Source organism: Neomonachus schauinslandi, chromosome 9, assembly GCF_002201575.2.
Source record: "Neomonachus schauinslandi chromosome 9, ASM220157v2, whole genome shotgun sequence".
Lineage (NCBI taxonomy): Eukaryota > Metazoa > Chordata > Mammalia > Carnivora > Phocidae > Neomonachus > Neomonachus schauinslandi.
Window position 1 is genome coordinate 99,429,747 of NC_058411.1, and position 21,488 is coordinate 99,451,234.

At 42.2% G+C, this 21,488-nt stretch overlaps 1 protein-coding gene and 1 pseudogene across 2 annotated transcripts in view; both read right to left on the minus strand.

Annotated features, from left to right (window-relative positions):
- The window catches only part of RORA (RAR related orphan receptor A), a 705,545-nt gene that overhangs the window by 67,708 nt on the left and 616,349 nt on the right, over window positions 1-21,488 (minus strand). The gene's annotated exons all lie outside the window — the stretch shown is intronic.
- LOC123325732 lies at window positions 11,115-11,238 on the minus strand (annotated as a pseudogene).

The window sequence follows — 21,488 nt, forward strand, 5'->3', positions numbered from 1 at the left end:
CAGACCCATGTAGGTATTAGACCAGAGATTTTTGTCTCATCTGCCCAATATTCAACCACACAAAACTTACGAGTTTTAAAAATTGTTTCTAACAGTTGATAACCAGGGACTTTTACATTAAAATTCAGACTTCCAGATTCTCTTGAAGAATCAAGAGACCCGGCAATGGTGGACCAGTTATTCTAAATGATGACAGGTGGTCAGAGCCAAGGGAGGCGGCTCATTCCAGATGGCACACGTGCTGTCCAGTGGTCCAGGTGCCTCTTCTATCTGCCACACTCATATCACCTGCCTAGCAACATTAAGCATTTAGGTTTGCGCCTTCTCTTTTAAAGAGATGTCTTCTCTCACCAGAGAGTCTTTCTACCATTGCAAGCAGCATAAATTAACTTAAATGAGTTAATTTATATTGATTCTCTCTGGCTTTTTTGTTGTTGTTGTTAATGCATTACTCCCCCACCTTTATTTGTCTCTCATGTCAATGAGGCTTCCCACTTATTCCTTCATTTAAAGAAGAAAGTAAGTACTTTTAAATATAATGTCTTTAGGTTGAAAATGCAGGTGTTATGTGTGAAGGGCCCGTGATTCAAGCCAATATGGTTTGATTTAGCAGATATTAAGCAGGCTACAGAGATGCAGATATTAAGCGACTACAGAGATGCAAATACGTCAGCGAAAGGAGAGCAAGACAAACAGGAGAAACTCACACGGGCTAAAAAAAGGAGATGATTATGTGTGAAGGGCAGGATTCCTCAGCCTCAGCACTACTGATATTTGGGGCTGGATAATTCTTTATTTGGGGCGGCTGTCCTGGGCACTACATAGGATGTTTAGCAGCATCCCTTGCCTCCACGCACCAGATACTAGTAGCACTCTCCAGCTGTGATAACTAAAAATGTCTCCAAATATTGACAGATGTCCCCTGGGGGTCAAAACTGTCCCCAGTTAAAAACCACTGCTCTACAGGGAGGACGGTATCCAGGAAGATAAGCACTGGGTAGGAGAGCAGTGCTCTGCCGGAAAATGGACAGGATGATGCTTTGTATCTCCTGCTGTTACTTCTACCCTGTGCACCTTTCTACTGTGCCAAAGACAAAGGCTGTCCCAACCAAGGGGAGATGCCACAGCAGGGCAGCCTCAGCTAGTGATGCCGAATAGTCCCCAAAGGTCTTCCTACCTGTGAGAAGCTTCAAACATACCCACGAGGCGGGAGAGCAGCCAAGGCTCCTCGTTCTAATGCTCTCTCTTACTCATGTATGTACAGAAGATGGCAACTTGGATGATCTACTCTCAAGACTCTCAAGACCCAAACTTCCCCATTTGTACACCTTGGCCAAGTGTAGTGTCAGAATGCCTCTGAAGACAGAAGAAGCCATTTCTCCCCCACCAGGCAGCGGTGAGGTCTGGGCTGGGTGTCGCTGGGAGAGGAGGACTCGCAACTAACACCTGCTGGTTGGAAGCAGGCCAGGCCCACATCTCAGCATCCCGCAGAGCGCGTTCCTGGGCTTCCCCGTCTACCAGCAACACAGCCTCTGAGCTCACACATCTGAGAGTTTCTTTCATGTTTCCTGTAATGAAATTGATCTTGAATCTAAGCATTATTATTGTTAGGTTAGCAAACCATCAATATGATTTTGTATGTTTTCCTAGTATAACTGACGAGTGGGCGGTTGCTGAATGACAAAGCCAAGAAGTAGGTAAAAGTTGACTGGAGAGTTTTATATTTGTTTCATATGGATTTCGGGTTGAGCTAAGAAAAACAATATAAAGATTATGGCATTTCCTGGAGTGTAAAATAGATAGGCTGATGATAAGACTTACAAAATCATATTTTTGTGGTTAGTGCCTTTTCACACTTCTTTTTTCTGGCACATAGTATCTAATCATTTCTCTGTGGTGAAAGTATTGTATATAGAAAATTGGTTGAATTAAAATAATCAACAAAATTGGCTTGTTCATTTTCCATCCCTTCTCAAAAGAAGCCAAAGGCTCCATCTTTACAGTAAAAAATTCAAGTCTTCTGAATGCTGCTTAGCAAATATGTAGTAGATGCTCAGTGTGGTTTAGCCAATGACAACATGATTCGTGCCATCACGATAATTTGGGGGAAGGGTGGTGGTTAAAAGTGAAAACAGGACAACAGCAAAGAGAAAATGACAATCAGTTGCCTCACTCACTAAATAACGAGTAAATGAAATAGCAACACAGAGACTGTGTTTCTAGTAAGGACAGCTCGAAAGGGTGAGCCGGCTTGAACAGGGGGAGCATGAACAATGCAGGGGTAAAAGGGGGACAGAGACAAGGAGGGTTTGAGTAAGTTAAACCTACTGGCGACAAAGAAGGAGCAAAGAGCAGGGCTGGGCAGCTGAAGCATCCTTTTATTCACAAATCAATGGAAGTTATTCAAGCCAATATGGTTTGATTTAGCAGATATTAAGCGCGACTACAGAGATGCAAATACGTCAGCGAAAGGAGAGCAAGACAAACAGGAGAAACTCACACGGGCTAAAAAAAAGGAGATGAGAACAGAGACTGACATTTAAAGACCAGATGGAAAGGATAGGAACGACTAGAGAAAAGTAAGAGGATGTGTGCATGACCCCCTTAGATCGAGGGGTGAAGGGGACAGATCCAGTGATCCCTCTGCTTATTAGTCTCAGAGAAAAGAGAGGAGAATTGATCAAAGACCATGGGTCATGTAAATTCAAGCACAGGCATTTAGCAAATATTTGTTGGATAACTAAATACACATGAGAAGTTCCTTCCTTTCTGGGGCTGGCAATAACTTAAGATTTTTACACGATACCATATTAAGTTCTTGCGCTTTGGAGATGCTAAAAATCATGAACAGCTTTAATGATGATTTCAAAACAGCATTCCATTTAGATAAATTTCTGTGAGCCTCATTTTGTACCCCTGATGCTTGGTCCTGTCATAGATTCAATTAGGGGGTCATGCTATCGTAGCGAGAGCACTCGACTGAGAGTCAAGAGACCAGGGTCCCGAAATTGGCCTTGCTGTGAAGGGTGGGATGCTAGGCCAGCCACTTAACCTTTCTGAGTTTCTCCTTCCTCTGGAGTAACAGGAGTAGCCTGGACTAGATAATTCTCAGGAACCTCTGACGATCCCATGCATGCAATGAAGAACATTATCATGTTAATCACGGATTTTGCTCTGTGTCTCTATCCTGCCTTGTATGCCCAGAGTTGAATGGCAGATAAAAGTTCTTTTTTTTCCCCCCCTCTCTCCTCATTTTGCCTGCTAGTGGCTTGTCAACAGTACTTTATATAATCAATTCTGGAAATGTTTACCCATCTGTATTATCTGAGAGTTGTTATTTACTGTTCCTGCTATTTTTTTTCCTTGGGGTGGGCGGGGGGGGGCGTGCGGAATTTCGACGTGTCTCTCACAGGGAGACCACAGCAAACAACAAGGATAGATTTTCACAATACTCAGCATGAAGGGACACTGTTCTGCGGGCTTCTCTGACACAGTTTGAATTCCTAGTGATGGTATATTTGAAGTGGTTTCCTGTGTTTTTCTGTGCTTCTAAAGCTGACATTAAAGCTCGGGTGCATGTGGTCCTTTGTGCTGCCACTCTTGGCTGGAATTTTTTTGCCTTTTCTATGAAAATACAAATAATTATGCAATCAAACCTTTTGATAAAAATGTATGGCCTTGTTACTGAAGAGTGAAACAGGCCTCATGCATCACTTACAGCCCTTTTGGATATAATGATATCACATGTAAGCTCTCTGTGGCACTGAGATGGGGCATGAGCAGTGAAACAATTGTGGCAAAGGAGTCAGAGACTCTGATTCTAGTTCTTAACCTGCCACCACTTTATCCCGGGCATGGCATTTCATCTCCCAACTACCTAATTTGTGAAGTAAACATTCTGGACGAGTTGGCCTCCAAAGTTGCTCACAGGTCTAACATTCTACAAAATGCCCACCAGCTAAGGGACTGATGTTTTTAGCTACATCACCTTCCACGATCAAAATGCTGCTCTCCACTAGGGAGTTATCAAAATTCACTCATCAGAACACCGTGCCAAGACATAAACTGACCTCACCACTATTCTGTTACCTCATTAAAAAGTAATCATCCATGCAGAAGTGCAGGTGTAAGGGTGATTTATATAAACAAAACAACATCCTGACTTAAACATACCAGAGCATTCTGCAGAGATCATAAATCCCAGCACTCCGAGATGGGGAGAGAGAGGCCTGATGTCTCAGTTCCACGCATGAGACTCCATAGGTCTGCAGAAAAGACACTGCAGAAAAGACACTGGGCGCCTGGGTGGCGCAGTCGGTTAAGTGTCCGATTCTTGATTTCGGCTCAGGTCATGATCTCAGGGTGGTGAGATGGAGCCCCACGATGGGTTATCCCTCTTCTTCTGCCCCTCCCCCCATTAGACACTGGGTATACCCCCCCCCCTCAGTATCCACAATTTGAATTTCGGGGCCTTAAAACAACACAGCAAAGCTGAGTAGCTTTAGTTGTAGAAAGCCGCTCAATAAATGGGGATAAAGTGGATTCATTTGTTGGAGGTGATGTCCCCGCATTCCACACGGCCAATATAGTGCAAGGAGGGAGGATGACTTAGAAATCTGTACGTCCAGGGGAAGAACCCCACGAGAGATCAGTCACAAAATGAGCACGATGCCTCACGTTTGCATAGTCTTGCACAACTTTCCCAAACACTTGAATAATTTGGACATTTCCAACCACAAGAAACGCAGCAGGGAGTCTAACTCTAGGGCTAACGAGCCCACTGCTATTACAGATAGCTAGACTGTCCTGCTTTTATTGTTGGCAGCCAGGCAAAAAGAGTGGCACTCAAGTCAGACTCCAGCCCACCACTTAAAAAAAAAAGAAGAACTCTATGAATGCCACCAATAATAAAACAACATTACGAAGCACTTACTGATGGGCCAAACACCTTACGTGTATTATCTCATTTAATCCTCAGAACGCTCCACCAAGGGCGATGCCATCATTATCCTTGTCGGCAGATGAGAGGTGAGTCGGTTGAGCAACTGGGCTACGGTGGGGAAGGGAAATCCCCTCCCCTCTGGATCAGTCTGCCAAGTGCCAGTGTTTACCTTGAACACATGAAGGAGAAACAGCCCGGAGAGGCACCCGGCAATGGTATTTACTTCTTCACGGTTTGGGCATAAGTCCTGACGAATGGTATTAAATGACCGAGCGTATCTTTATTTATTTATTTTTTTAAAGATTTTATTTATTTATTTGAGACAGAGAGAATGAGAGAAAGAGAGCACATGAGAGGGGGGAGGGTCAGAGGGAGAAGCAGACTCCCCGCCGAGCAGGGAGCCCGATACGGGACTTGATCCTGGGACTCCAGGATCACGACCTGAGCCGAAGGCAGACGCTTAACCATCTGGGCCACCCAGGCACCCTGTAACATTTTTTTTTAAAGATTTTATTTATTTGAGAAAGAGAGAAAGAGATCACAAGCAGGGGAGGAGCAGAGGGAGAGGGAGAAGCAGACTCCCCACTGAGCAGGGAGCCTGACGCGGGGCTTGATCCCAGGACGCTGGGATCATGACCTGAGCCGAAGGCAGTCGCTTAACCGACTGAGCCACCCAGGCGCCCCCCGAGCGTATCTTTAAATAAACGGGTGCTACAGCAACTCAAAGGCAAACAACAATCTTCAATGTAATAATTACACGAGCTGTGACACGAGCCTCGCCGAGAGTGTATTTTTATTTTAACAAGCTTGAGTAAGTGCACGAGTGTGGGCTGAGTGTTGTGCTCGACAGTCAACACTTGAAAGCTGGCTCCAACCTTTAATTTAAGCATTCGCTTGTAGCACCAACAGGGCGACAGGGTTTCTAGTATCAAAGACACACTCCTCCGTCCTTTCATGGCCCTACTTCTGTAAGCAGCGTGACTGAACCGCGGCACCACAGACACTTGTTTTCCCTCCTCCTGGCAGTGCGAGCCAAAACACCACTGCCCCATTCATCTAAGCGACATCATAATGAAGTCCCCGAATCAATTTATAACAAGCAAAGTGCAACAATCCATTGAAGGAGTCTTGTGGCGGGATGCCTTCCACAGAGCTCTCGAGAACACGCAAGAGGCGACGTGTCCGCACAGAAACCCAGAGCAGACCACGGGAGGGTCTTTGGCTGCATCCCAAAAGCTCCCCCCCCGCCCCCCATCCCCCGAAATGATTAAGGGGGAAAAGAAGATAGTGAGAACATGTGATTGCTCCTCATGATTCCACACACCTTAAAAACGCTTGGCAACCGTCTTCAGTGGCTTCCCACAGCTTCGGTCTAAAGAACCTGGAATGACAGCCTGGGCCTTCGTGGTCTGAAGCACACCGGCCTCCTCCAGCTGCCCGGTCTCCTGCAGTCCCTACAGGCCAGACTCAACTACCTGCCATCCCCAGACTCACCCGACTCCCTGTCCGGCCTCTGAGAATTTTTGAGAGCTCTGCTCTTGGTTGGGAAGAGGTTCCTTCGCTTCAGAGCTCAGCCAGGCCTTTGCCTCCTTCTCCTCCACAGGTCTGAGGAGGGCTCCTCCTGTGGGCTCCCACTGCATCTCCCCCTGCTCTAATCTGGCGCGGTCACTGTGTTGTGACTTTATGTGCAGCTCAGGTCCTCAGAGGCCTGTGAGCTCCTTGAAGGCGGGGAACACCCCTTCCCATCTCCCTGGTTGCAGCACTTGCTACCGTGCCTGGCACAAAGCAGATGCTCAATAAAAAAGGTTTCTCTATTGCCTACCCTCACTCCACCAAAGTATTCTGAAAGAGCCCCCAACCCCAGTTTGCATGACGACCCAATCTCAGAGTCTGGAACAGTGTATTTCTGTGAGAGTCCTGTGGTGCTGTGGTCTTGGGTCAGGAGAGCAAGGAGGTTAGAAACACAGCCTCGAGAGCCTGACGGGCTCGGCCTCCCTAAGCGCTCCTAGCTCTGTGATCCTGGGAAGGTGTTCGGTCTGAGTCTCAGCTCTGTAAAAAGGGGGATGAAAGGCTCACATGAGTATTCAGTGTGGTAATAAGGCACTTCACAGTGCTTCACACAGAGGAAGCACTTTAAACATGGTAGGCTTAGGATACATGTATCACTGTTTACAGTGGCAAGGCTTGGACAATGCAGAATTCGAAGCCTCCCACATTATATGAGGAGAAATATCATCCAAGTGCCCCTTCCACCAACCCCATCTGATCAGATCATATAACTCCTATCTTTGGGCACCAGTGAAGGCCCTTATTCAGTGTCTACTATGTGCTAAGTACCTGTTACGGGCGAGACACTGTAGTAAGTACCTTCTATGTGTAACTCCCTACTTTCTAAAATCCCTCTGAGGTCAATCTGATGACTGTTTTACAATTGATGACACTGAGGTTTAGAGAGGTATGTGACTTGCCCGAGATCCTTCAGCCTAGTATGTAGCATTTCTGGGACTGGAACCTTGTATTTGGAAAAATTTCCAAATCCATACATGTTCTTCCACGTATGCCAAATGTCCCACATTCCTTCCTATTCATTTCTGTCACGTCACCTGGAAGAGCCAGGAGAGAAGGGGACGAGAGAACAAAACACGGAGTTAGGAGAGAGGGAAGGGGAGGTGGCCTTGGAGAGGTGCACTACTCCATCTTTCTATGGAAGGAGGGCGATGACTCTAAGCCAGGAGAGCACAGAAAAGGGAGATGCTTGACTATGGAAACACAGCCTGTTTGCCTGAGACCATCCTTAGGAGGGCCAGAACCTTTAGCAGAGAGCTAAAAAGTGCACAGGAAGCATTAAGTCTTAGAAGAACTTCATATTCCTGTAACAATATCCCCATGCCTTCTGATTCACTTTCTCCTCCTATCTTCCTCACAAGTTTTTCAAGAGCCAATGTTGGAAGGAAGGAAGGAAAAAAGGAAGGAAGGAAGGAAGGAAGGAAGGAAGGGGAGGGGAGGGCAGGAGAGAGGAGGGGAGGGGGGCGGGGAAGGGGAGGGAAAGAATGAAGGGAGGGAGGGAGGGAAGAAGGAAGGAAGGAAGGAAAGGGGAGGAGAGGGAAAGAAGGGAGGGAGGGAGGGAGGAAGGGAGGGAGGGGAGGGGAGGGGAGGCAAAGAGGAAGGGAGGGAAAGGAAGGAGGGAGGGAGGAAGGAAAGGGGAGGGGAGGAGGGGAGGGGAGGGAAAGGAGGGGAAGGAAAGAAGGAAGGAAGGGAGGAAGGGAGGGAGGGAAAGGAAGGAAAATATAAAGGTTGCTATCAGGCCTTTGTGATACAGAGTTATGGCTTTGTATACATAATTGACACATATAAATGCCATTAGTTTCCCTCCTGTAAAGTCATAAATTCAATTTTATGTTTGTGAAGTGGTGGTACAAAGGAATTGAGAATAAACAAAATGTGTGTTAAAGGACAGTGAAAAATTCCAAAGCCTTGAGTCTAGAGAGTATTTTCAGTACTGTGAGTATATTATTTATATAACAAATGTACTAGAAGGCCCTAGCCTTTTAGTAAGCTTTTTATTGAAGTGCAACATACCTCCAGAAACAGGCATCACAAATGGGAGCCTGATGAATTCCCACAGAGTGAGCCCTCTCAGACCAACATAAAAATGCCTTTTGGTTTTTAAATCATCTCCTATGCCTGGGTCAAAACCACTGAGTAATGCCAAACTTAATGTGTAAAACTAATTATTTTAAGTTTGGGTGGCAGGAAAATGCTTGAAATGTAACAAAATGTACTGCCTCAAAAGAGCCATTTTACTTAAAAGAGGATAATTATCTTGGGCATTGGGAGGAAGTTTTGTTTTCTTTTTCACCACGAGTGGGCATGTGGCTCTTTCTCCCACCCATCTTGCAAAGGTTAGAGCTTCGTCTTCTTAACAGCCCAAGGAGAGAGGATGCTGTCTTCATTTCCTTCCTCTCTGCTCCCATCCTTCCCCCACATTACCATCAGGAACTGTTCTGAAACTAGGCCACCTCACTTCCATTAGCCCTCCTCATTTGGGGCAGATCCAAGAGGCAATGAGGGGCTGTTTCTGGTGGCCAGTAGAGCTGTGGACCACCGCATAACCTCCACTGACACAGTGAGTGTGTTTCAGCTTCTACCTTTAGTTGGCTACTAAAACCATGCCAGGAGTGAGGTAGCCCCATACTCTGACATCCATCTCGCTCTAGGGGCACCGAGTCCTCTCTGAGTTACAGGAGTCAGGAGCAAGACCCTGGAAAAGCAGAATGTGCCAAAACGCATTTGCTCCCATTCAACTGACAGCCTGTTGACAGGAAACCAAATAGAACCAAGACCTGTGTGCCCCCTATTTGGTAATAACAAAGAGGCCAATGGCCCAGCTCCATAGGACGATGTAAATGCCTATATGTTAGATGCCAACAAAGCGATTACAAAATTAACAACAAGTATTTGAGCACGGCTTTCTAACTGCATGTTATTCTTCACAAGAAACTTCAGGGGAGGCTGGACGTTCATACATTTAATTAGTCTAATGGAATGGATTCTGCCAAGCACATCTGAAGTTAGTCGAGGGCTCAGCCTTCCTGCTGTGTCTTCAGTGCCAACAGACACCTGGGCAGAACTCTTCCCTCCTAGAGAAGGTCTGAGGGGGCACAAATGTGGACGGCAGGTGACGGGATCCTTCACTCGTGCAGTGGCGGGACCTGGGAGGGTTTTCTTTCCATCACTACATGCGGTAATGAAATTCCCCAAAGGGCCGGCATTCGTGGGAAAGTCTCACATCTACCAGGATTTGGAATAGCTCTGGAAGTCACACTAATGTTACAAAATATTTTTTCCTCGGTATAAGGCCAAACTGAAAAGACAAATAGCAGTAATTTACTGCAGTTTTTGCTAATGTAGTTTGCAGATGATTAAAGATAAATGTTAAAGCCTCTGTAAACCACAATTTTATGCCAAATCTGTTGTATCAAAAAACAACAAAAACTCTGAAAATGTAATATCAGCAATGATTCTAGTCTTCCATGGCCATTAAAGGGGAAGACTATTTATAAAGAAAATAGAGATTAGAAAATTCGTTTTTGAATTCATGTTTGAAAGTGCTTTTTTTGTTTAATATATAATTCATGGCTTATCTGTTGAATTTATCTAAATCTAAAGCCCTTTCCATTGTTACCGTGTGCTTTGTCACAAAATCTTCCATCTCCTAGGGTAAACTGTACAGCAGTGATTCTCAAACTTTTTTTTTTTTTTTAAGATTTTATTTACTTATTTGACAGAGGGAGACACAGTGAGAGAGGGAACCCAGGCAGGGGGAGTGGGAGAGGGAGAAGCAGGCTTCCTGCCAAGCAGGGAGCCCGATGCGGGGCTCGATCCCAGGACCCTGGGACCATGACCTGAGCCGAAGGCAGACACTTAACGACTGAGCCACCCAGGCGCCCAACTTTTTTTTTTTTTTAAGAGAGAGAGTGTGCACGTGTTGGGGGGAGGCAGATGGAGAGGGAGAGAGAAAATCTTAAGCAGGCTCCACACCCAGCACGGAGCCCCACACAAGGCTCCATCTCACAACCCTGAAAGCATGACCTGAACCAAAATCAAGAGTCAGCTGCTTACCCGACAGAGCCACCCAGGCATCCCCCCCCATTTCTTTTTTGGTTCTCCAACTTTTTGGTGTCTGACATCTAGATCCCTTTATGTATTTAAAAGTCCCAAAGAGCTTTTGTTTATGTGGGTAACGCATCAGTAATGACGTTATAAAAAATTAAAACCGAGAAAATGTAAAAATATTTACTTATAGTTAATTTAAAAATAATAGTAATAAACTCATTACAGATTAACACAAAGTATTTTTATGATAAATATGTTTTCCCCAAAATGGTTAATCCGAAGAATGCCATTCTTTTTACATTTCTGCACATCTCTTTAATCTCTAGCTTATAGAAGACAGGTGGACTCATATCTGCTTCTGCATTCTGTCTGTTGTGTTCTTTTGGTTGAAGTACATGAAAAAAATCTGGCCTCACACAGACATGTAGCTGGAGGAGGGTTATTTTATAGCCTTATCAGATAATTTTGGATGGCCTTCTTTGATATTACACCAAAACTCCCCGAATGGTGGTTTCTTAAAGGTTAGTTGGAATATGAAACCTGAAACCCTCTCGTTATTTTTTGTACTCTGTTAAATTCAGATAGATTGGTATATTTTGTACTTTGGGAAAAGTTTTCAATTAGCAGTAATCGCGCCTCAGATAAACCTCATTGGCTACAATACTGCCATGGGCAAAGCTTATTTTGTACTTTGAATGAATCTTCTACCCATGCATTGGTCACTTCGAAACTATTAGTTCACGGAGTTATGTAGTTCTTCCAGATGTTGCCATATTTCATTACTAAATGAGATTATATCAAGCAACCGCATTTATTAATATCACCGCCTACATCATCAGGAACGTCTTTAAATATTGAGAAGCAGCCACATGCATGGTGTTGGATACAAGTATTCCAAAATTCCATTTGCCTAAAAGCTTGAGCTTATCGGCAATAAATACTGCCAGCTATTTTTCTTGAAGTGACAGGCTCACTTGGTTCATTTTTGAGAAAATATATGACCTATACCTAAGTCTGAATAGCTAGTCAGTCATTCTAGTAAGTAAAAGGCATTCCATTCAAAAAGCAGCTAGTTCAGCTATTAACTCTAACAATGGCCCAGTGCTTTCCCCCACCCCCCCAAACATCCTCCTTCAGTACGGAGCAGAAGCGCTTTATGTGTACTTCCCATTTTGTTATAAACAATATTAAAAAGACTTGTACTTGAGGGTTGAAATTTAATACACTTAATAATCTTTACTGCTTCATCAAGGACATTCTCAAATGAACCTGGCAATGTTTTAACAGCAAGTCCGCAGTAATAGCAAATACGATGATGACTTGTACAGGTTGGTGTCCCTGCCTTGATTCCTGCAAAGGTGCCAGTTTTACCCCCCAAGGCTTTGGCACTATTCATGCCAAATGGTCGGTACAGTGAAAAGGGCAAATAATATCTGAGTGTTATTATACAGATTGTTTTTTATCTCTTGTAACCCTTCAAAGGGCCTCGGGGCCCCCAGGGGTGCCTGGATCCCACGCTGAGGACCACTGCCACAGAGGATACTAACAGTATAAATCCACTCTCTAATCTGCTCAGTACTTATGTCCTTGTGGGCTTCACATAAAGAAGATTTAAAAGGTTTATTTCTGTCTCCACCCTCCTGCCCTCCCTGCTTAAAAAAAAATTCCATTGTGGCAATTCAACATAAATTGTGTATATAGAACAAAGAAATTGCAGTACTCTTGATTTCATCAGCATTTTCCTCCCTAACAAGGAAAGCTGCTCCAACAAGCTATTGGGAAAACTATCTTGAGTTATAGGAAATATGACCTGCTCGGTCCCCCCTCTATCCCATGTAACACCCAACCCTCCCGAACCCTATCACCACTTCAGGGGTATTTCGGATGAGCTCTTAGTAGTGTCCTCAGAAATAATTGGGTGTCCTAATTCAGCCACATGCAAATTAATGCTCCCCTAAAGAGGCCTTATTATAATTTCCAACCCTTGATGTCTACATAATCCCCTATAGTTCTTTAACTTTTTGCTTTCTAACTTCTGTTTACCGATGCACTACTTTTGTCAGCTCAGTATAGCATCAATTAGTAACACAGTTGTGTTTATTAGGTCTCCCCAGAGCCTTGAGAGAGCTGCTTTGTATTTATTAATGACTACACAGAGCACTACTATTTTTCAATAGCATTTAAAAATGAGTAAATTACTGAAGATGAACTAACTATAAAAGAACCTCAAATTTCAAAGGCAAGCAAAAAAAAAAAAAGCACATTATTTCAAATCACCCATAATACTTGCATGGTTAATTTTGTTTTCAATTTAATATTAAGGCAGGGGTCATTTCTAGACTCTTCTTCCTGTTCTACTTTTGGCATTTTTCATTCTGGAGTAGAAGCCATTCAATTTATAGAACTGAGGTACAGATCTGGTGATTAATTAAGAGCCGGTTTAACAGGTCCAAATTTCATTATCACACACACCTGTTAAGTAATGCACACCTGATTCAGCAGACATCCACCCACAAGGTTAATTTAAAAAAAATAAAAAGCAAACAAGAGAGAGAGAAAGGCATAACTCCACAAACTTAGGTCCAGTTTAATGTTCTCAAGAATAATTCTAAACCACCAACTTGAAATGTATCCAATTTGTACTCTCTCATTTTGTGAATAATTGCCTGTATTCTATTAGGTGAATTCAGAGCTGCCCACACTGCTACAGAATTTGTTACTTAAGGAAATCAGAGAGACCAATCTCCTGTGCGATGAATCTTTCCTACCCAATCTTAAAGTGATGGGGAGCAATTATGACACTCGTTTACCCTGCTTTTTCTATATTCCTGGTCACTTATGAAATGAAGACGCTGATCTGCAAAAATCACTTTGCATTCGTGAAAGGAGCTATGGGAGCTCCCCCTGAGCATCTGGCTATGAGGCAGAAACATACCTCAGTGCACTTCCTTTGTCTTGCACTTCGTCTTTGATGTGTAAGTCACTGGTGGAGTAAGCTGTGATCGCTTTGATGTTGAACTTCTAGACTTTATTGTTACTAGCATGCCTACAAGGAGAGCTGTCAGTCATTTCTTACATCTGAACAACCATGTTTCTTTACGGCACCCCTTTTTACAAGCATCAGTCCTTAAATACATGTTTTCACATTCCTGATTACCACACTATCTTTGTTGGGGGAGGGCTGTGCTCAAATAACTACGGCACCCACATTTTCTGTAAACACCCTGAGGCATCATCAGATGGCTGGTAACCAACCTTCTTCAACAAGAGAAGCCTGAGCACAAAACATATTTCTAGCAAATGAAAACATTCTGAAAACGCTCAAGCCATCTTAACAAGTCAAAATGAGTAGTTTAGCCAATACTTCCCCTAAGCAGCCATTGAAATCACAGAGAAACTTCCAAGCCACGTTAAAAGGGATTCTGAATGCAACAGCAGCAGGAGGCTCAGAAAGTCGGCCAAAACTTCGAGACATCTTAACTCATCTTAAACAACTTTGTTTCTCTGCAATGGTGGAAACAAAACACTTCTGTTCTACATGACTTTGCTTGTGACAGAAATACTGATGTGAAATAGACTTCTGCCAAACCAATTATTTTATTAAACCATTTTCAGAAGCTGCTTGCTGTTGCGGATGCAATGTAAGTTAGAAGATGATTTTTCATAATTTAACGTCTGAGGCAAACATATGGCTTTGTATACAACGTGTGTACAGTTCCTTAAATATATACACACAAAATAGGCAATATGCTCATCTTTAAAATTCTCCGTTGAAAAAGACACGGCTCTAATTTCATTTACCAGCTCCCATCAGATTTACTTTTCAAGCTCCTTTATCACTTCTGGAACTGCTGAATATTATCAAACCCCACTGGGACATTCCACACAAAAAGGAAATAAAGTTAAGGTGCTTACATCACACCAGCCCAGTTTATAATGAACTGCTACCTTTCTGAATAAATGTTTCAATGAAATCCAAGTTCTTACAGATACTGGATCTCTAATGAGGAAGTACAATGACTTTATTTTTCATGACAGAGCTGAGTTCTGTTATTTTCCTTTTGTAAGCTGGCAACATAGGAGATACTGTTTCTGCTTGCTAATAAGCTGCAAACAATATATTAGGAGAGACTCAATTTTGTTGGGTTTCTGGCCTAGAATACTTGGTAAGGAATACAATTACTGTGGTATGCAATGGTTAAGATGATTCCAGGGTTTCCATCTTTATGCAACCTCCCTGCCCCTAACCTCCTTGGTTTTAAGTCAACCATCAAAAATGGAAAAGGCTTTGGAATAGAATTTGATAAATAAGGGATTTCTGTTATTTACCAGAACTAAGTCTGGACATATTTATTATTAATATTAACGAAAGCTTGCTTGTTCTTAAATTTATTTAAATCACTGGCTAAAAGTAATCATCTTTTTCTACCTTAAATTTTCACTTTTGAAATGAACGGATTAGCTGATTGAGGCACCTACAGCAATTAAGGGTTGAGACAGGGAATAAGGAAACTAGAAGGCATTCATCTGTTTCCTCCAAGTCTTGAACAAGAAACTAGATCATCTTTCTGTTTGAATAGAAACATTTCATCAAATGGGAGATCTGGAAAAGACCTTGATGGCTATCAAGTCTCTCGAACTTAACAAATGGGGGAAGCGAGCAACTGAGGTAACCTGACAATTATTTGAGTAGTAGATGTGAGAGGAGAACCCACATCTTCCCCCACCCAACATGAAGGGGGGGTGGTTTCTGCCATCCAATGCTGTTTCCCTGCATTGGGGACCAATGACTCGTGTGTAAAGTCAGGGTGTTGAACTTCAGGGGTTTCTCAATCCGAGTCAGAACGGCAGCTTAAAAAATTAACAGTACTTGAGTCCCACCTCAAACCAATAAAATCAGAGCCTCTAGGAGTGCAGGCTGGGCTTGAGTATCTTTAAAAAGCTCTCTAGACAGTCCAATGTGCAGACAAGGTTGAGAACTAAGGGACCAGATGACCTCTATGCACCCTCCTGAGTCTACGGCCGAACGTTCACTATCAGTTGGAAAAAATTCTTGGACTGTGTTCCCAGACATTCATCCAGGAGGCCATACACATTTCTAAGCCATCACACTGTTTGCCTGTTAGCCTAGCTGTTGTCACTACCTGTTCTTATCTAGTTCATTTATGTGTTTACTTAGGTATTATCTAGCTCTTCCCACCCGAATGTACACTCACCAAGGCCAGAGACAAAGCCCACTGTGTTCACTGCGGCTTCTACAATCCACAGCATCATACCTGCCACAATAATGGGCTATCGCACCACCATTTTCCAAAGAAAGAGGGGTCTGGAGTTGTGGTGTGGAAGGGGGTGGGCTGCCTTCTCCATCAACCAGAGCAGTTCTGTTTTTCTGTTTCACCAGACTAGAATCGAAGCTGTGTGAAGGCAGTGTTGTGCTTGCCTCATTCATACTCAGCTACCTCCAGTGCCTGGAAGTGGGCAGACCTGAAAGGTGCGCGGGGCCTGAGAAATACTTGTAAAGAGGAAGCACTGATGAGACTGCCATGGCTAGAACCTTTACTTTGTTGCGGACAAAAGCAACATAGAAAAGACATCACTGTTTTCCCTGGAGTTGGTCTTGACTCCTATGGCACAATCCCCAGCCTACCCCCACTGGGTGGTCAAAATGGTGGCAAGAGCCAGCCCCTGGGGCTCACTAAATGCCGGAAGGCCAGAGCTCCCCAGGAGGATTGATGCAGAAAAGGGAGTGTTTGGGAAGTATCACTGGCACCTCCCACACCAAAGTCTCAGGGTGTCCTGCCTGTTTGGGCCACTTGGGGTAACAGATTTGGAGTATGCCCACTTCCTTCCACACGCTAGTAGAGAAAGACCAAAATAATCAGAAGATTATGTCAAGTGTGTTAATAACATCCAAATAATGGCAGAAATTGCTCATGTTGGGCATCGCTTCCAGCCTGAAAGGAGATTCCGTGGACTGAAGGGAAGGCTCACGCTTATCCTAATAATTACATTTACCTTTCTGAGCTCCACTCTCCACACCAAAGACCAGAGCAATGCTTCCCAAACTTGCCAGATCCTCAGTCACCAGAAGAGCTTTGACAAATTCAAATTCCTTGGTCTCACCCCAGACTGTCGGAAGCAGGATCCATGCAGGTGGTGATGGAGAATGAGAGTTCACTTTTTAAATGCTTCCCAGTTGACTGTGAAGATCAATGATATCTGGGAACTGATGAAGGGCTACAAGATCCCAGCTCTGGAAGGTGAGGATGAGGTTTCACAAAGCGAGAGGACCAGCTGAATCGGTAGGCTGAGGACCACCAGAATCGAAAACATCTGAGACCCTTTTAAACACATGCCTTCCTGGGCCACAAGGACCAAAATGGAGAGAATCAGGCTCTCTCCGGCTGGGACCTACCAATCTCCCTTTTGAACAGACTCTCTGGGTTATGAGTTGTACTCTCAAGTTTCAGAACCCCTACTTGAGGCAGGATTTTAGAACTAAACTCTGGCTTATTTGGAAGGAAATCCTGTTCGCACATAAGTATAATGATTGGCTTTATCCAATTACAGTACCATTTCATTTCATTGTGTGTCGCAAATTCTCCTTTATTTTAAATGGCATCTCGCTCACGGAAGCTGCAAACCTATAAGAACAACGGTTTTAAAGCAGCCGTCTCTGGCTAAGTGTGGCTGCCAATCTCTCAGTGCATTTTTTAGACGCTAATTCACGGCTTAAGAGACACAACTGGGGGGCAGGTGTCTCAGCTCTATAATAGCACATAGGTGGCCCCTGTATAACCCAGCACACAGGACGCACTTAATAAGAATTTGCTGAAACAAATTTATTTATTTATGCCATGTTCTGCACAAGATTTGACATGAAATAAACAAATAAAAGAAGGGGGGGAACCCCAGCAACTGAAAAATGAAAATAACATTCTATGAAAAAGAGAATATTTGTCATGTGGTGAAAGAATCACACTCCTGGGTGGCGTAGTTTAAAAAAACGGTTTGCTTCAATAACTGATCTGAAACTTAACCACAAGTCTTCACTTCTGAACCACTATCTTATTTCTATGATGGAAAAGTTTAAACAGCAGGTTCTTCTTGCTTTTATCCCACCCCCCTCCTTGTTTTTCACATAAAGATGCAATTTCACCTTTCCAGTAGGAACAAGGGAGCCTGTCATCCTTTAAAATCTCGGTGATTACCCGTCATTATTATTATCCTGGTTATTCCAACTTGGCTCCGAAGCCTTGACTTCTTGAGCAATGCAAAATTCATGTAAACCTGTATTCTCATTCTTCTGCAAGGCCTCATTTCCTTAAATGATATTAAAGGATCAATACTTATTTCTCTGATTCCAACACAGAAATTAGATTGTTTTATGATTGTTTCACACTTGATATGCCACCGAAATCTGAGCCTGCAATTCACTCGTATTATCTATTTATCCTAAAAATTACAGAAATGTATTCTTATTTCTATTTTGTGCAGTGTTTTTTAAAGCATAAACTCTATATGATGTTCTAAAAATCTACGTAACATATACTCTATATTTTGGGCAAATTGCTTACACTGAAATGAACCAAATGATCTAACCATAGTCTTCATATATCAAGTGGTTAATAGTTTTGCATCCATGTTTAAAATTATTTTATTGCCAAAAAAAGCTACAATAGTTTATTTCTTTCTAAATGTTTGATCTTTTTTGGAAAAAAAAATAGCTCTAGGTTTAAAAAGGGAAAATGCAGATCAAATGACAATCTCTTTTTAAATTTTATTTGAGGGTCGGGAAATAGAATCAAGGTTGAAACTAAAAATTACAAGGATTACCATTAAGGTCATAATAATTGTTTACTCACAAACCAAATCTCATTTACATCCTAAAATTTAATATGGAGCCAAACAGAATTTTGTCATTCAGCTTTAAAACTTCCCTTACTATCATCCAAGGAAACTTTTGAAATTCATTATCTCCACCACAGTTGCATTTCTAATAACCATTTAAAACAATGCACTACACTTTGGAATCTGATGAAGAATGCCCCACAGCAAGTGAAAAAATAATTTCAACCTTTGACCCCCTCCACTAGCCTGATGGGAAATTCACTGGCACCATTACCGCTTTCGGCTTTCCGCGAATAAGTAACCACTAGAGGGCAGCCTTATCTCAGAACTGACACCAGTTTGGAGGAAAACACCTCACAAATGCTTCTCTTGTGCCATTAATTATTTTTAGAATATCTTTGATTTTCCTAGATATTTAATAGCCAACTTCAGTTCACCTAAAAGCATTTCTAAATAGGTCAAAAGTCCACTTTCACAAATTATGATATCACACAGACCGGTCATGCGATGGCCTAAAGATACAGCCTAGCCTATGTATCTTTAAAAATTTGAAACGAGATTTAAAAATCTTTACTCTTTACTACGTGGCAGGTTAAGTATTGAGTCAATCATACCACAGCTAGTACTGGGGTTCCACTTTTGGCAACAGAATTTCCAGAGGTTCTAGACAAACTTAAGTATGCGTGAAGAAGAAAGAAACTGACCAAGATTGCGGGAAGACTGACCAGATAGAGTGCAGTGGAGAGGGTCAGCAAAGATTAAGGTCAGAGCTGTGTGTGTTTCATACTATGAGTCTTCAAATAGCTGACAATCTTTCACTTGAAAGATGGATTAAATATGTCTACACAGCCCCCAAAGAAAGGATCAGAATCAAGGGATTAAAAATACAAAGAAGAGATTTATGCTTGATATAAGAAGAATTTTCTAATTCGAGATGGAATAAGCTATCTCGAACAATAGTGAGTTTCCCGTCGTAAAAGGTGTTCAAGTATAACCAGACAACCATTTGGCAGGTATGATGTGGAGAACCAAAGGCCAGTAGGACACGTATCTGAGTGACTTCTCAGGTTTCTTCTCTCCCCAAGACTCTATGAAATAACACTGCTTTGCTTTCAGACAAACACATCTCAATCCAGTCAGGAGAAAAGTAAATACCCATCAAGAAATGAGCTTTTACAGATCTATCTACTTGGAAACTTTTACTCTCGTGTGATTTTCTAAAAGACAACAGATTTCTCAAGAGTATGTCCACAATCGTGCCCCTTCGCTGTCATGGAAACACTCGGGACAGCACTCACAAGCCCAAGGCTTCATCAGCTTTCTACATAAAGGCATATTAAAACTAGAAGATGCATTTGTGAATGCTCCCTTTGCCTAAAGATAAGTGGAACACATACAGATAAATCTCTAGCTCAATTCTATCATAATGGAGGTAGGTTATACAGGTTAGCTGCACTTCATAGTATTCTGTATTCTTTAGGAAGGTAATGCTTACATTTCACCCAGATCCTCTTATAACAAGCAGACTTAATGAAAATCATGGATGAAGAGAGCTAATGATGAGCAAATAAGAATAACCCCATTTGTACCAAATTGATTTTATTAAATAGTAATTTAAAGATATTAGGCTCAGCAAAGCATTACATAATCGAATCTATTTTTTTCTCTTATAAATGCCAGAGTTATAATTTTCACTAACTAGAGACAAGTTATATCCAGGACATTTTCACAGCTTCTTCTAGGGGAGGCAGCATGAAAATAGTGGAAATTAGGACTCCTGTCCTTGCTTCACCATTTATCAGCTGGAAGAGCTTGGCTATACAGCAACATAACCTCTAAGAGCTTCACTTCAGCCAAAAACCATGAGAGTATCAGTGACTTTCCACAGAGGATTAAATGAGATAAGAATGTTTGTAAAACATAAAGTACAAAACAAATATAGATTAGCTTATCCATCTATGTATTTATGAAATGCCTAGTAAACTTCAGAGGCAATAAAATAAAAATCAAAAAATGAAATCACTGGCAAACCTAGGGAATAGGTTGGACATGGCTTTTCATACTCACAGGAGCAAAGATTTTTAAAATTATCACATTATCTCCTTATAATATGATGAAGGCTACCAAATGTCACTTTAAAAAGAAAATCCAGAAATAAAAGTTTTCAACTACTTTCTTGCATTTTGCCCAAGGGCTAATAATATATGCTATTATCGGTCTATTTAGACCTCTTATCTCTGGACATAATGCTCCGACAATTTACAGAAAAGCATGCATACTAACAAATACAAAAAGCTCTGACTATGAATCTCTAAGTCCATGACTCAAACGCTGGGCTGGAAGGGAGGTATCCTCAGGGGAGGATCTAGAAATGGGGGAGAGGGAAAATTTGTCAGTCATTCCTCATAGGGTCAATACGTGGTCTTTCACATAATATCAAATGTCAGTTCATACGTGTTGTCACTGGTGGATCTTTCCAAATTACCTTTTTTTTTTTTAAAGCAGAGAAACATACACATGGTGTAGCTGCTGATTCTGAGTCTAATTATGGTTTTAATACTTATGAAATATTAAATATGTAGATTAAAGCAGCCTTGATTTCTTACTAATAAGCACTATGAATATTTAGACTGCATCAGAAAACATTTCTATGACGAAGTACTTAGATTTATTCCATGCAATGGGTTTTATTGATGACTAAAATAATTTAAGAGAATTTTAAGAAAACCAAACTCCAACTCTACCCCTGCAGATCGATCCATCCATCTATCTAGTTAACTCTTTCTCCCAGGAAATGGCCATTTGTAAATATTATTTTCTTAGACGACACTGAGCAAATTACAAAATGGCTGGGTGCTATTGCAGGTGCTTTGCAATTATCTACTTGCTGATCTCATCCATTTCATTGTGATTCACTTGGCTGGAAGGGAAAGGTGAGAGAAAAAGGAGTGCAGTAAGAACTATTAACATATATTTACTAAATTTTCTACTAATTATAAAATAACCCCTAAGATATAAATCATATTCTATCTTATCTATCTATCTATCTATCTATCTATCTATCTATCTATCTATCTAT